General features: G+C 41.8%; 1 pseudogene; it reads right to left on the minus strand.

Annotated features, from left to right (window-relative positions):
* Positions 1-10,487: 10,487 nt before the first annotated feature.
* Positions 10,488-10,606, minus strand: LOC133510307 (5S ribosomal RNA; annotated as a pseudogene).
* Between the last annotated feature and the right edge of the window lie 3,998 nt (positions 10,607-14,604).

A 14,604-nucleotide genomic window follows, 5' to 3' on the forward strand; every position in this document is an offset into this window, starting at 1 on the left:
TGTCTCCATGTGCCTTGCGATTGGCTGGCGACCAGTTCAGGGTGTACCCCGCCTCCTGCCCATTGACAGCTGGGATAGACTCCAGCAATCCCCGCGACCCTCGTGAGGATAAGCAGTGAAGAAAATGGATGGATGGATGGATGGTATATTTTGCCAGGAGTAAAATTCAAAACATTTTGCAACAGATCTGTTTTCTGAAAAAATTGTATGCTACCACCACAAAATGCTACTGTATGGCATCAAATTGTATCGTTTTCAAAATAATAATAACAATATGAAAATAAAAATGCTACAGTTTGGTATTAAAAAAGCAACCTTTTGCCATATAAATGTTGTGGTTTCTTCACAGAAATTATATACCTTTTAAAATTTGTCTTAAAAAGTAATTATTTTGGCATAAAAGTATAATGTGCTGCTAATATCCAAAATCTCCACAAAACGCAATTGTTTGCCATGAAACTAGAATCTACTTAAATGATACATTTTTGGATAAAAAGGTTAGCATTTTCCCATAAAAAAAGAACCAACGCTATACTTTGTTGGCGAGTGCTTACCGCCTCTGCCTCCGAGTTCTGAGGTTGGGGGTTTGAGTCCAGGCTTTGGCCTTCCTGTAAGGAATTAGCGTGCTTTCGCTCTGCTTGCGTGCGTTATTGTTTTTCATTTTGACTTCTTCTATGCGGCCTCTCGTCCAAAGTTAAACTGGGTTCGGCTCCAGCTCACGTGTGACGTTAAGAACCACGAGCATTATAGAAAACGGAGCCATGAATCTAATGGAATTTGCAAAAAAATCCATCATTTTCCATTAAAAATTGGTACTTTTCCACACAAACTGTGTATTTGTATGCAACGTTTTACCATGTAAATGCTCTACTGTGCATCAAAAAAGTAACATTTTTCCATGACAACACAATCATAGGTTCATAGTTATGAATTGTTCTTTTGAAGCAATTTGATTCATCTGTTTTAGCATCCATTACTTTTTGTGCTTTGGAACGACACTGCAATACTGCCGTAATAATGCTTTAACTTTAATACTAAATCATCAGTTGAAAAGTTTGTCTAATTAGCATTCTTTACTTTTTCAGGAAGACGCTACTAAATGTGAGCAAATGAAAACCAACTTCACGCGACTAAACTTTATTTGTATTTCCGGGGCGGATTCCCAAACATTTTTGCGTGAAAACGGCGAACATGTTTTTTTTGTTTTTTTTTTTTTTCAAAAGTGCAACAAAACTTATGTAGGACGCTGACCTGTATTCGGTTTTGAAGAGCAAAGGAAAAGTCTACTTCTTTAACTGCGGCGCTCTTGTGGGAACACAATAACAGACAGTATGTTTATTTGCGGTGAAACTACACAGCACAAAGAAAAAGCGCAGCCACACCGGGGGGATTTTTTTCCCCTCACTCTGGAGGAGGGTACAACCAATATTCCCAAACCCATGCCAGGACTTGTGATTCCACCATATATATTTATACATACAGATATATAGTTTTTTGCTTTTTACTGCTCTGTGAAGGAGGATCAAATCAAGCACGGACGTGTCTTTCATCAGTCTGTTGCGGGGTAAAGAGAGACTTTCAAAATAATCCCTTAAGTAGACGAGGAGTTATTTTTTTCCCCTGGTTATTATTTTATATTAAGAAGCAGCAAGGTGGCGCGCACACACACGCAATGACAATTACGCCGAGATAGTGCCTTATTCTTTACCCCCCCACCCCCCTCCCATTTCAGATCACATGTTATTATTCCATCTCTCGACAGGTCATATTTTGTCAAATGAAATGCCGAATTGCTTCCCGGTTGGCACGTGAGCCCAAAGTGATACATGTAAGTAGAATTAAATTACTCTATAGCATATTACAGCCTCGCCGGGATTTGTGGCCCCATTCCTCCATTTTTAATAAGTGCTTATTTCCCCGGGGGGCCTTGTTGGGCACCGTAGGGGTCAACAGTGTCCAAGAGGGCAAAGCTTGTTCACCACATTCCCGAGCCCTTGAATTGCCGCAGGTTACGCGTGCTATTATCTTCCTCTTTCTCTTTCATTACGAAAGGTCCGCAGGTTCGGACGGACCCGTCCTCTCCATTTGGAGAGCGCTCGGCGTGTTTAGCGTACTTCAATTAAGTGCGCCCAGATGAGATTTGTCTAATTAATTATTCCGGGTGCTGTTTGAGGCCCCCCCCCGTCTTGCATATATAAATTTGGTCTTAAAAGCCGCCTGGTCTTATTTTGTCATTGTGTTGCAACTGTAACTGCAATATACTTACTTTGTTAATATATATATTTATTTATATATATATTTTTTTTATTTTATTTATTATTTTTTTGGGTGGGAGATGGAGGGCTTGGTGCTCCCGGGAGTGTTTGCTCTGACTCAAACATAATAACCCACGGCGCTGTCTGTCTGACTCTCAGCCACTCTCATTCCCGCTCGCAGCTGATGCCGTAACCCCGGACCCTTCCCTGCAGGCTGCGCTGACGGCGGGCTCCGAGCAGCCGACACTCACACACATACACACACACACAGACACACACAGACGAACCTGTAATGCATTCATTTGCATTTCCACTGAATCATACCCATGCCAGTCAAGTAAAAGCACTAACCAGCATCCATGCAGATGTTGCGTCTGTCTGACTTGACTCGCCTCCTCTAGTTGTAATTAGTTTTAAATGAAGGGCTGTGGGACATGGTGGGGGTATAAAGGGGGGTTGGTGGTCTCTCTTTATGTGCTGATGAGCAGAAACAACAAAAAGTTGTAAACTTGCATCTGGAGACCCGTTGAATGCTGGAAATTGTTTGCCGTGCACATCAAGAGTCGTATAGTCGTTTTATTTAGGACCAGAGAGTGTTTTAAAGTGTTGTTTCTCCCTTAAAAGTTGATTATATTCTGTCAATTTTGTAAAAACAAAGCATGTGAATAAGCAGTTACTGCTTTTGCTATGACGTGCGACGTGTCACCTCGAAATCACACACTTTTACCCTGAAATGAAAGATTACGATAAAAAGAGTGAGAGATGAGGAAAAAGTGCTCGGCATTATATTAAAAAAAGCAAAATGCTGCCATTAAACACGAATGGTTATGATGGAAATGCCATAACATCCTGATTTGGTGAAACCAAAGCATTTAAATAACATTGCATTACTGCTTTATTGGCATGAAGTGCATCATGTTGCATCAAAGACATTGTATCTTGCCCCAAAATGCAATATTATAAATCAAAGAGCGGTAGTAGACAATAGTAAGTTTCTTTCGGCTTGTCCCTTTCGGGGTCGCCACAGCGTGTCATCTCAGATGAACGCGCATATATGTTTGGCACAATTTTTACGCCGGACGCCCTTTCTGACGCAACCCTTCTCAGGGAGTGGGGGCCCCAGTGGGATACGAACCCACAAGCCTAGACAATAAATTACCATATTCTATACAAAATGCAACTATATTACATTTGTTTTTTTAAAATCCAACTTATTATGAAATGGCTAAATTTATTTCCCCCACAAACGACTCATTGTAAAAAATTGGCATTTGCACCCAACACATAACTGTAGAAATAGGTCAACTGTTTTGTAATAAAAGCTCGAAACAACAGACTTGTGTACTCACCCGTGATGACGAGTTGCCGACAGGCAGAAGTGCGGAATTCTCGCCTCACGTAAACCTCACGTAAAGACTTTTTGACATTCTTACCTTTCACACAAGCGTAGAAATAAGTTAACCACAGTAAAATAAACAATAAATCAAAACAAAGTGGGTGAACTCACCCATGACAAAGAGTGATGGACTTTTTCAGGGAAGCAATGGTTTGTTCCAAGACTTTGGACACTGACGTCTGCCTGCGCATTTGTTCTGAACAATTCACATTTCAACTCTGGAAATTGAGTGCTTTTATTACACAATAATATTTACCATATAACACTTTTGGTATTTTAGCAAATTAATTCATAGCCTTGTACACCATAAATATGAATATGGTGAACACGAGGGATATTTTTTTCCCTGTATGGAATCAATGGCCTTCCATTGGCTGAAAAACCCACCTATTCCCATTTTTTGTACTCTTTCCGAAATGTCCTGAGAAACCACAAGAATCTGGAGAAGTCTCGTCTATTATAGGAAGGAAGTATAACGTCTCGACGGGGAGCTAAGCTTTGAATGTCGTGGAAAGGTTATGTTTAGTCTGGGTTGTTAGTGGAAGTCAACAAATCTGTAAGTCATTTATTTTTAAGGGTTGCTGTAAGATGACATTGAAATGATAAGTATAATTACATATTGTGTATTTAAAACACACACATTACTATGCATTTGAGTCTGCTAGCTTACTGCTAACACAAAGGGAAATGCCAAAAATGTGCAAACAAAATCATCTATGTGGTGTTTTTAAAAAGCTTGACCTAACACCGATTGAAACATGAACAAATGGAACAGCAACACATGTTGACAGACAATATAACAACAGGTATATACTATATATCCTGTGCAAAATATATATATATAACTAACGATACAGCAGCTTAACAGCAGTTGTCAAACTCTTATACTTCCCCCGGGTGGGGAGGTTGCACACACCCGAAGGAGGCACCTTGAACGAATTATGACGCACTGCTAAATTTTTTACATTCTGATTAATTAAGTTATTATGACATGTATTTATGAATTTAAATATCACAGTCGGAATTTAAAAAGAGTAATAGAGTCATTTCCATTCATTTGAATGGGCTTGGGGGGGAAGGGGGGGGTGATTCGAGATACAAGTGTTTTGAGTAAAGAGCACAGCCAGGGAACAAATTAAATTCATATGTGAAGGCACCACTTTGAAACAGTCAATTATATTTCTTTTTTGGGAGGGAACATAAATTACTTGCAGTTATGAGCTATTCGCGGGGGTTTACTGTGTTGTTAAGTGGTATCAACGAGACTTATTATATGGTAGACCACATCAAAACAAAGCCTTGTGGACCGGGAAAGTTTTCAGGAGGGGATCGGCTCACTTTTACCTGAGCTTGACAAGTCTTGCCTTCAGTGGAGAAGGACGAGAAAGTGAACGAGTGATCAATATAAACGCAGGTGTTTGGAGGATTGATCAGTAATAGTCCCTCGGAATGGAGGTGGGCGGGGTGGTTGGGGAAAAACAGAAGAGGAGAAATCACAGGAAAGAAAGTGAAAAGTTAAGTAGGACACTATCGGGCATTCCCAGGATACGAGTGTTGGAAAAACGGCGGTGCACAAATGAAAAAGAACAGACGAGAGCTGGTTGGGGAATTCAAAAAAGAATAATTAAAAACTCAAATCGGGTTCTTAGCTGTGAGAAGGAGAGAGCGGGTGAGTGGGTTTTTTTTTTTTCTTCTTTAAGCCACCAACAAGAATACACGGGGACGATAACTGCCTCAGCCGTAGGCTATTAAAATATTAACCACCGCTGTCCGAGCTGGGACTTTCCGAGCGGTACTGAGCGCTATCCTCCCCGGATGCCGGGCCTGAGAGAAAGGCTCTGCTCCCGCTCGCTGCCCTGTGGGACGCCCGGGCTTGCATGAGGAAGCGTTTTAATGTTTCTCAGATGCGAGTGAGAGAGAGACAGAGTGAGAGAGATAGAGAGAGAGAGAGAGAGAGAGAGAGAGAGAGAGTAAGAAAGAGAGAGAGTGCTTTGACAAGGCAACTATCCTGGGTGTGATTTAAAGGTGGGCACACAGGGAGCCAGGTACTGCAGCTGAGGGCCTGTTAAGACACCAGCTATCTTTTCTAAAGGCGAGTGAACCCCCCCCCCCCACTCCCACTCCCACCCCGCCCCTTTTCTTCCTAAATTCCCAAGTGGCCAAGCTGAACTCGGTCCCTTAAGTTTGAATCGTTTTTATAATATGAAACGAGCGCTGGAATGCTGCTGCTGCTGCTGCTGCTGCTGCTGCTACCTGACACTAGCGCACTAAAACATACAAAAAAGTAAAACACGCATGAGCTCGCCACGGAACAAAGTGTGCGCTAAATGAAAATGGCTTCCATTCAGAAGTTAGTAGCCGAGTGCAGAAAGTGCTTTTGTTGACGTTTAAGATGCTCATCATGACCGAAAGTCCGAGATCTCAGGTTTTGGAAAGGCTTTAGTGACCAAAAAAAAAGGGGCTTTAAGTATCAATAACGACAACAAATACAGTATCTATACAGTCAGTGTTTGGAAAATTACTTATTTTAATTACTATTATCATGTTAAAATGTGATAGTCGTGTAACTAGTTCAATTAAATTTTATTACTTTACTGGCTGTTTCCTCTAAAATAAAAAAAATAAAATAAAATGGTTTGGATCACTATTTTGGAATTAACATATTTTTTCTTTCCAAAAATGACAAACTGATAATAAAACATGATGTAATTTGAATTCATCCATCCATTTTCTTTGCTGCTTATCCTCACGAGGGTTTTGGGGAGTGCTGGAGCCTATCCCAGCTGTCAACGGGCAGGGACCGGGGTCCACCCTGAACTGGTTGTCAGCCAATCGCAAGGCACATGGAGACAAACAGCCGCACTCACAATCACACCTAGGAGCAATTCATGTTGCATGTTGCACACAGACAAACAGCTATACTCACAATCACACCTTGGGGCAATTTAGAGTCTCCAATTAATGTTGCATGTTTTTGGGATGTGGGAGGAAACCGTAGTGACCGGAGAAATCCCACGCAACGACGGGGAGAACATGCAAACGCCACACAGGCGGGGTCGGGATTGAACCCGGGTCCTCAGTCCTTTTAACAGCTGCTCCATCGTGCCGCCCGAAATGTGAATATACAATAAAAATGTTTGTTGCATTAATTTTGTGGAAAACCACCATACCGTGATGACCTAATGTCAAATATGCACAATTTAGACAACCCAGATGAGTTAATGTTCCATAAAAAAAAATGAAAAAACCATACGGATGAAACTGTTCAAAACTGTGTTCAAATGTAAATATTAATCAACCTCAAAAGATTTGACCACAAGGTGGCACTTCAAGGTAATAGTTGGAAAAACACATCATGTTTGAGACTAGCACAGAATGGCACATGACCAGAGATAGCCAATCACAAGCATTGACTTTCGAAGAAGGAAGTGATAGCGAGGAAAAAAATTATCTTTTGTGGCTAGTTTATAGATGTAACTTAAAACTGCAATCACAGTCATTTCCAAAAGCAACTGTCCTTTCATTTTATATTTTCTTGCCGTAATTTAATGGATTACAATTATATACGTTTGGAATTAAATACAAAATGCCAATACACGTAATTTCTCTAGAACACTGCATACGGTTGAACCCTGACTGACAAGTTCCCAATTTACAAGTTTTTCTTTGCAAAATGACAACTATGACTGCAACTTAGGTGGCGAAAAGAAGAAACTTTCGCTGAATAAACGGCAAAAAGCTAAAGCATGATATGCAAATGCTATTAAATAACGTTATAACCTCCCCCTTACACTTGACATCTTTTTTAAAGCTAAATGGAATCGAACCCTAATTAATGTCACTGATAAGCCATGTCGAGGCAGAGCATTTACTTTGTAAAAAAGGTTCATCTGTCATTTAAAAAAAAAAAAAAATTATACAGCTATGTGGCCATAGTGTCTTTTATAATAACGCGTATGAGCAGTTAGTACTTGATCGCGCCCTCCCCGTTGAAAAGTGGCAGCTTTTTTTATTGAGTCTCACAGATAAGAGCAATTATTTCTGCGAGTGGGCTCTCCGCTCGCTGCCAAATGTGAGCTGGCACGCCATGAAAAAAGACGAGCGCCGCCTTTGATTCGCCAGACAAAATACAAGAGTGTATTTTTAGCCACCTTAAAAAGAATGCCAGCTTTGTTCAGGTGCGGCGCGTTAATGCAAAGTACGTACGCGTCGTCGCCCCGTAGTGGGGAAGCAGCGGATTACAGTGAACTCCCGTTTTGTCCTGAGGATATGTTACAGGTCTGCCGCACAAAGCGAAAATTAGCCATTAAAATGGAAGTTTTTACCCCTCTCACCCTCTTAAAACACATTTAAAAATGATAAAACAACTTTTACAAGTTTTATCTTCCTGCCTGTTTGAGAAATGGGAGACAAGTGTATAATATCACTTTGAGGAAAAGAAGATTCGTGAAAACAGTGCCCCAAATAAGAGGCACGTGCTTGCCCTAAAATATTTATTTGCCACTCACAGTTGAATTTTATGGTGAAACTGACAGATAAACTAATTAAACGCTGTATCACCAAACAATGCAATTTCCTCGAATGAAAGTTCACTAGCTTAATGCTAAAACAGGGGTGCCTAGACTTTTTTTTACCCCAAGATCTACTTTCAAGCAGCCAGACTCTCGCGAGTTACTTGGCAATTAGCTATTTGTGCACAGTATTGTCTGTGCTTTCATCCTGGATCAGGCTGTGCCAAGGTGGAATTTTAAAATGATACACCATCTCATCCTGCACGTTCTACTTTAGCTTCAGACCAGACATTTCCCACTTGGAAAAGAGAAAATCTTGTCCAGTTTAACCACTTTTTCTTCGATTATTCAGATACTCCGACAGTCATTTCATCTTAAAACAACATTTCTTTTTTAAGTTTCTCCATTAATATCGAAAGTAAACATAACCAGCATGTCTAGCTCATCTTTGCTCTACGTTGCCAAGACTGTGTTGCTAACTAAAACAGCAGTGGTGGATGCTGTCATTATAAAACACATTGATGGGCTGCGTAAGTACTGTAACATTTGAAATTGAGAAACTTATTATAAAACTAGGAAAAAGAGAGTGTGGCGGAGCAGCGGTCGTTGTTAGAGAAAGTTCCGTGTGCTGCCTAAAAGGAACTAGTGGCTTCTTTTCATTTTTTACAGTACGTATGTGAATTGTGCCATAGGATGTAACAACCAGTCATCCCTCACTCATTGAATGACATTGCAAAATGCTACAAACTGAATCGCTGTATGTTACACTTTCAATTTGCATTATTTTTTTTTTTTGCGCGCTACGCAGAATACCTGCAAAGAGACTGCATTAGCGGTGCACAATTGCGCAGTTTAGAGGGAACATTGGCTGACGTCTTTTTTTTTTGGGCGGGGTGGGGGAGGGCACGCCGTCCCACGATCGATCAAGACTGCCTCGCGATCGATCGACACATTGAGCACCCCTGTGCTAAAATATGTGAAAAGCCTTAGATGAGCCACCATAAATTAGCATAAATGTTACAGTAAATGTAAACCTTTAAACAACGGCTGCTTAACAGACACAAACTGAATACTCAACACTACTCATAGGTTGTCTGTAGGAACTACGAATATTACAATAGCATAAGTTGTACAACGAAATCCTACATATACACAGTGGATCATTTTGGAGGGGAATCTATTTTGCGTTATCTGCTAGAAAACTCGCCCATTTGTTCTTCTGTGATCAGGCCCCCGTATGCGGGAATATTGAGAGTGGCAGGCCTCAGTGTGAATGTTTCATGAGATGACGCAAATGCTGGCATGTATCATGGCTGGCCCCGCTTTAAATTGTTAAAGTCGCTTCAAGTTCGACGACGGGGCGACATCGTCACTGTCTATCCCGGTCAGAGTCTTTGCCGCCACAAACGTTCCGGTTCCCGATTGCCTCCCGCGCGACGTCCCCGCTTTTTGTCTCCTCCGTCATGTCCCGTATCTCCCCGGGATCGGGAGCCCGGCCTAGCTGGTTTGGCAGATGGGACAGATGAGGAAAGCAGGGATTGGTTAATCTCTAATCTGCTGTCTCTTGGCCGCTCTGGACCGCAGAGGAGAAAGAGTGAGAGGGAGGGATGAAGGGAGGGATGAAGGAGAGGAAGAGGGCGATGGAGCCAGCAAGATGGAGCCAGCTGTCAGATGGAGAGTCTTTCATGGTCCTACGCACACAACAGCTGCACAGGGCCCGCCTGCACGGCTCTGCATTATTAAGCATCTTTTTAGTTGGTTCCAGATGCAGAGCTAGCTGTGTTTACCCAGGCTTTGTGCTCTCGCAAACCCCCCCACCCCTCCACTCCTCGCACACCTCCTTTCCTCCATTCCTCCCTTGCCGCTCCACACCTCCGCTTCCGATACGTCCCCCGCTTCCTCGATGGTGTGGTCAAAGTGCCTCCGCTTAAGTATGTAATGTAGCGGCAAATGACCTTGACACCCGCAGGTCGCATTAACGCCTTAATCGTTTGCCTCATTGCGTTTCTTTCCGTCGACACGATTTGATCGCTTTAACATGTGACGTCTCGAACAAGTTTTCTTTCTTTTGTCGGAAGAAGTGAATGCGGGAACCTCCAAGGTCAAAACACAAAGTCTTCGCACTTCGCCTGCCTTACAGTCAATAGCTCATGGACTCTGGGACTCATAAAAAAATAGACATCTTCTTCTTCTTCTTTTCCTTTCGGCTTGTCCCGTTAGGGGTCGCCACAGCGTGTCATCTTAGATGAACGCATATTTGTTTGGCACAGTTTTACGCCAGATGCCCTTCCTGACGCAACCCCTCTGCATTTAGCCGGGGAGAGAAGCTTACAGCACCTGATATTCCCAGGCAGTCTACCATCCAAGTACTAACCACGGCCAAACCCGCTTAGCTTCCGAGATCCGACGAGATCGGGCGTTCTCAGAGTAGCATGGCCGTAAGCTTTAAAAAAAATAGATATATCAAAATTAAAACTTCTATGTGTCACAATAAAATCGCCGATGTTCTCGTGGTCCCGATTACAAATGAAGATTTTGCGCTTTATATCTGAATTTCTTTTTAAAATCAGATTCGACACACACACACACGACACAGATTGGAAAAGCCACAGAAAAGCCGAGATTCGAACCCAGGACTTCTCATGTGCTAATCACAAGTCAACAAAGACTTTCCACTTTAGGAGATATATTTTTCTGAAAATGTTGGTCCAAACTATATTTGTTACAAAGTCATTTCTACTTGTAATAGGTTGAACCCCCCCCCCCTCAAAACAAATAAAATAAATAACATATTATATTTAGGCCTTTGTAGAGAGTCTGAGCCAAGTATTAAACCCAGAACATGTACGGACGGGGAGACGTAGACTGTCCACAAGAGGGCCTGAACCAAGATTTGAACTGTGTGAATTGTCTGCATTCTAACCACTGTGGCTCCAAGCTACACTCTTTGGAGGTCAATTTTCCCAAACATGTTAATCCAAAGTTCCACTTTTTATGACCTCAATGCAGTAACACCAGTCCTGATTCACAAAGTCATCCAAAAAAAAAATTAAGTATTACTGTTTAATTAATGTTACAAGCCTGTAATTACACACTCTTTTAAACATGACTTTCACTGCTAATGCAAGGATCTGCAAACAGACAACCTTGTGCAAACAAAAACACGTGCCCTTATACACACACACACACACACACACACACACATTTGCCACCAATATTCACATATTCACGCGGCAACCTCGAACCAAAGCTAGCTTTGAGGGGGCTAATCTGCGCCTGGGTGCCGTCTCTTGTCAAGTTCAAGAGGGTTAACAAATCTTTACCTCCACGACAACCCTCCTCTTCCCCCCTTTTCATGTCCACATTTGTTCACTGTATGTCCAAAAATCTACAGAGGCCCGTCCCGGCCCAGTTGGGATTGCTCGAGCTGAAGAGCTGGAGGCTTTTCAGTGGCTGGCATCTGTTGTTCCCCTTCCCAGAGCTGCTGGCAGTCAGTTAATGGCCATGCTTGGGACGCTGAGAGTGCGGGGAGGGGTGTGTGTGTTTTGTGTGTGTGTGTAGGGCTGGGGTGGGTTTGGGGGTTGGGGGGGGACAGTGGCTGATTTCCCCATAGCCACCGCACCGATTCCCGGCACGCCACCGGCAGCTGCAGACGAGCCACCGGCGGCGAGGAACATCGGGGCCTAATGCGCCGCTTCTTCTGAGAGTTGGGGGAGGCGTGCAGATGTTCGTCGTCGCCATAACTCCACACTGTCAAGCTTGTCCTCTGATTTGAGGCAATGTTGGGCAATTTTTATGTATTTGCCACCTAAACGGCGACATGATTAAAATGACATTTGGAGCCCGGCTGCTCATCGCGAGCGCAATTAGAGGAGACAAGCCGAGCAGCCCCCACAGGCGCCTTGACTCCACGTCGGGCTTTAACTTTAGAGTCGTACAACCGGCAACAAGTTTCCCAGAATTCCACACATATGAATGATACAGTGTTATCATCATCTTATTTTGCGGTCTTTTGTTGTTGTTGTTATGACTCAGTTTGCAATAACATACAAGATGAGCATTAGGAATATGTTTTGCGGAGAAGTTTTTTGTGCATTTCAAGTTATCAAATTCTATATAGTTGACAGTAAAAATAAATCTTTACCCGACGCGTGATGGGAGAAGTCAAAAGTAGCAAGAAATACTCCAGTACTTTCCTGAGCCAGCACTTTTTAACTTTTATCAGAAATCCTTGTTAATAAAGTGGAAAATAAACACGTCTTCTAAATTTTGACACGCCAGAGAGAAGTGCTGTTAACAAATTTGCCAAATTTGAACAATTAACACATTGTCACGCATTCATTCACAAACTGCAATATCCACTTGATTTCAATTTTAATAGAATCAAGAGTGTTGATTCTGATTCCCGAATTTAAAAAAAAAAGCCAGGTATATAAAGTGAAACATCAAAATTGTGTTAATTCAAACCCAAGTTTTTGTGGGCGTGTCCCGTGAATGTGCTGAAACCACGCCAAGTGTCAATCAAATACCACACAAACAACATACAAAAAACAAGGATGCCACTTCGTGTACACATTACTACACGTTTGAGCAGCAAAAATATGGCTGTAATTTATCGCAACAGGTCATCACAGCTCTTCAAAATGCCACAACAACAAGGCGCTCTAAAACGGCCACGACATCCCGAAGTCCCCGTCCACATGCTTGCTGAGTGTCTAGTCTGACTTTACAAAAAAAAGAAAAAAATCCTTAATTCTTCCAGCTTTTTCTGCATGACATGCGGGCAACAACGAGGCGCTCTAACGGACGAGCAAAAAGGAAGATGGATTTTCAGGGTTTGAAGAATAGAGAGCAAAGAAGCACTTTAGCAACAACACCTCAACAACAAAAACAACGCTATACAGTCAGTACTATATCGTCAGAAGAACTACCACTAAGCACGTACAATTTATTTAGAAACAAATCTATGAAGTCACTTCAAAGTCCTTGAAGAACATTTCACTGCACTTCCTTTTACTTACATTGAATGGAACCATAACTTGTACAGGCAGATGATTTGACTGAATAAAAAACCACTGAAAAATTTTAACAATTTTAACATGCAAATTTTATACATTGTATTATAAATGAAATATATCTTGTACATCTATAATTGAATGCTATTCTGTTTTCAAAATGTACACAATATACCCAAAAATAATTACAAATTCAAGTCCAAATTCAACTCAGTAAACTACTCAAAGTGAAACTAAATTGAATTCAGATTTGCATCATGGCATGCAAGTGTGCTTTCATAACGTGTTGAAAAATGTTTTAATTTCTTGGTTTTGTAAATGGTTGAAACGGATGAATTTGACAAATAACGTCATGTTTCGTGATCACTAAATAATACAGACATTTTTATAAGTAATTGCTTCCGACCGCTCACTTCGTTATTGACTATCCTGTCTGCAACTGGGGTTGGTTATAAACTCCTTCGTATACAACAAGCGTTTTCATTGGTCAGGACAACACATTCGACCAATCAAGTTACGCGTATCAAATTTTCCACTTTGCTCGCAAAGGTCGGATTGAAACGAGTGTGGATTCTGGCACGGGTTACGGTTGGAATATTGCAGAAAAACAGATTTTTTTTTGTAATCTATGCAATTTAAAAAGACGGAATTCCGCCTTTAAACGGGAAAATCACCTGCCTACTAGTACTTTACACAGTCTTCATCTCCGTATCTGTACTTCTATGGATACAGGGTGTAAGTACTTTTGCCACCTCTGACTGATAGAACACCCGATGTGTCCCGAGTTTTGGATCATATGTGTTATTATTTCAGGCTCTGCGGGGGCATGTGGTGGCCTGCATCTGCATAATAGCGGAGGGAGCTTTTTTTTTTTTTTTTTTTTTTTTTTTTTGCTACAGTTTAATCAGCGTGGCACGACTCTAGAGAGCAAGGCTGGATACGTTATCAACCGAGGAGGAAGTTCAAATGAAGCCGGATAAATAAATGAATGCCTTGATGATTAGCTGTCACATATGCAATTAAAACGACTGGAAATTATTCATTCCCCTTCCCGGGCAGGTGCGGCCGGCGATTGTTGCGGGTAATTGTCAAAATGGAAACAATTTGTTTTGATGAAGCTTCCATATGCTTATGAAACATTCATAAAAGAACTCAAAGTCGTCTCCTAATGGAGCGCCGTATAGTATCGGGGGGGCTCATCTCTTTTGCCTTCTTTTTTCTGCAGGTATGAAGCCGCTTTCATTTACAAGTGGCCACCATCTCCTCCTCAAAATAAAAAGAACATAAAACGCCATCACATCCATTTTTTCTTTTTGCGCGTGCAAATTATTAATTCTGACTGTCATGGCCGTCTGACAATCCAAACAAGCAGGGAAGAAAAAAAACACACTTGACAGCTCCGGACCCCCAGCAAAATTCCCAGGGTG

This window comes from Syngnathoides biaculeatus, chromosome 12, assembly GCF_019802595.1.
Source record: "Syngnathoides biaculeatus isolate LvHL_M chromosome 12, ASM1980259v1, whole genome shotgun sequence".
NCBI lineage: Eukaryota > Metazoa > Chordata > Actinopteri > Syngnathiformes > Syngnathidae > Syngnathoides > Syngnathoides biaculeatus.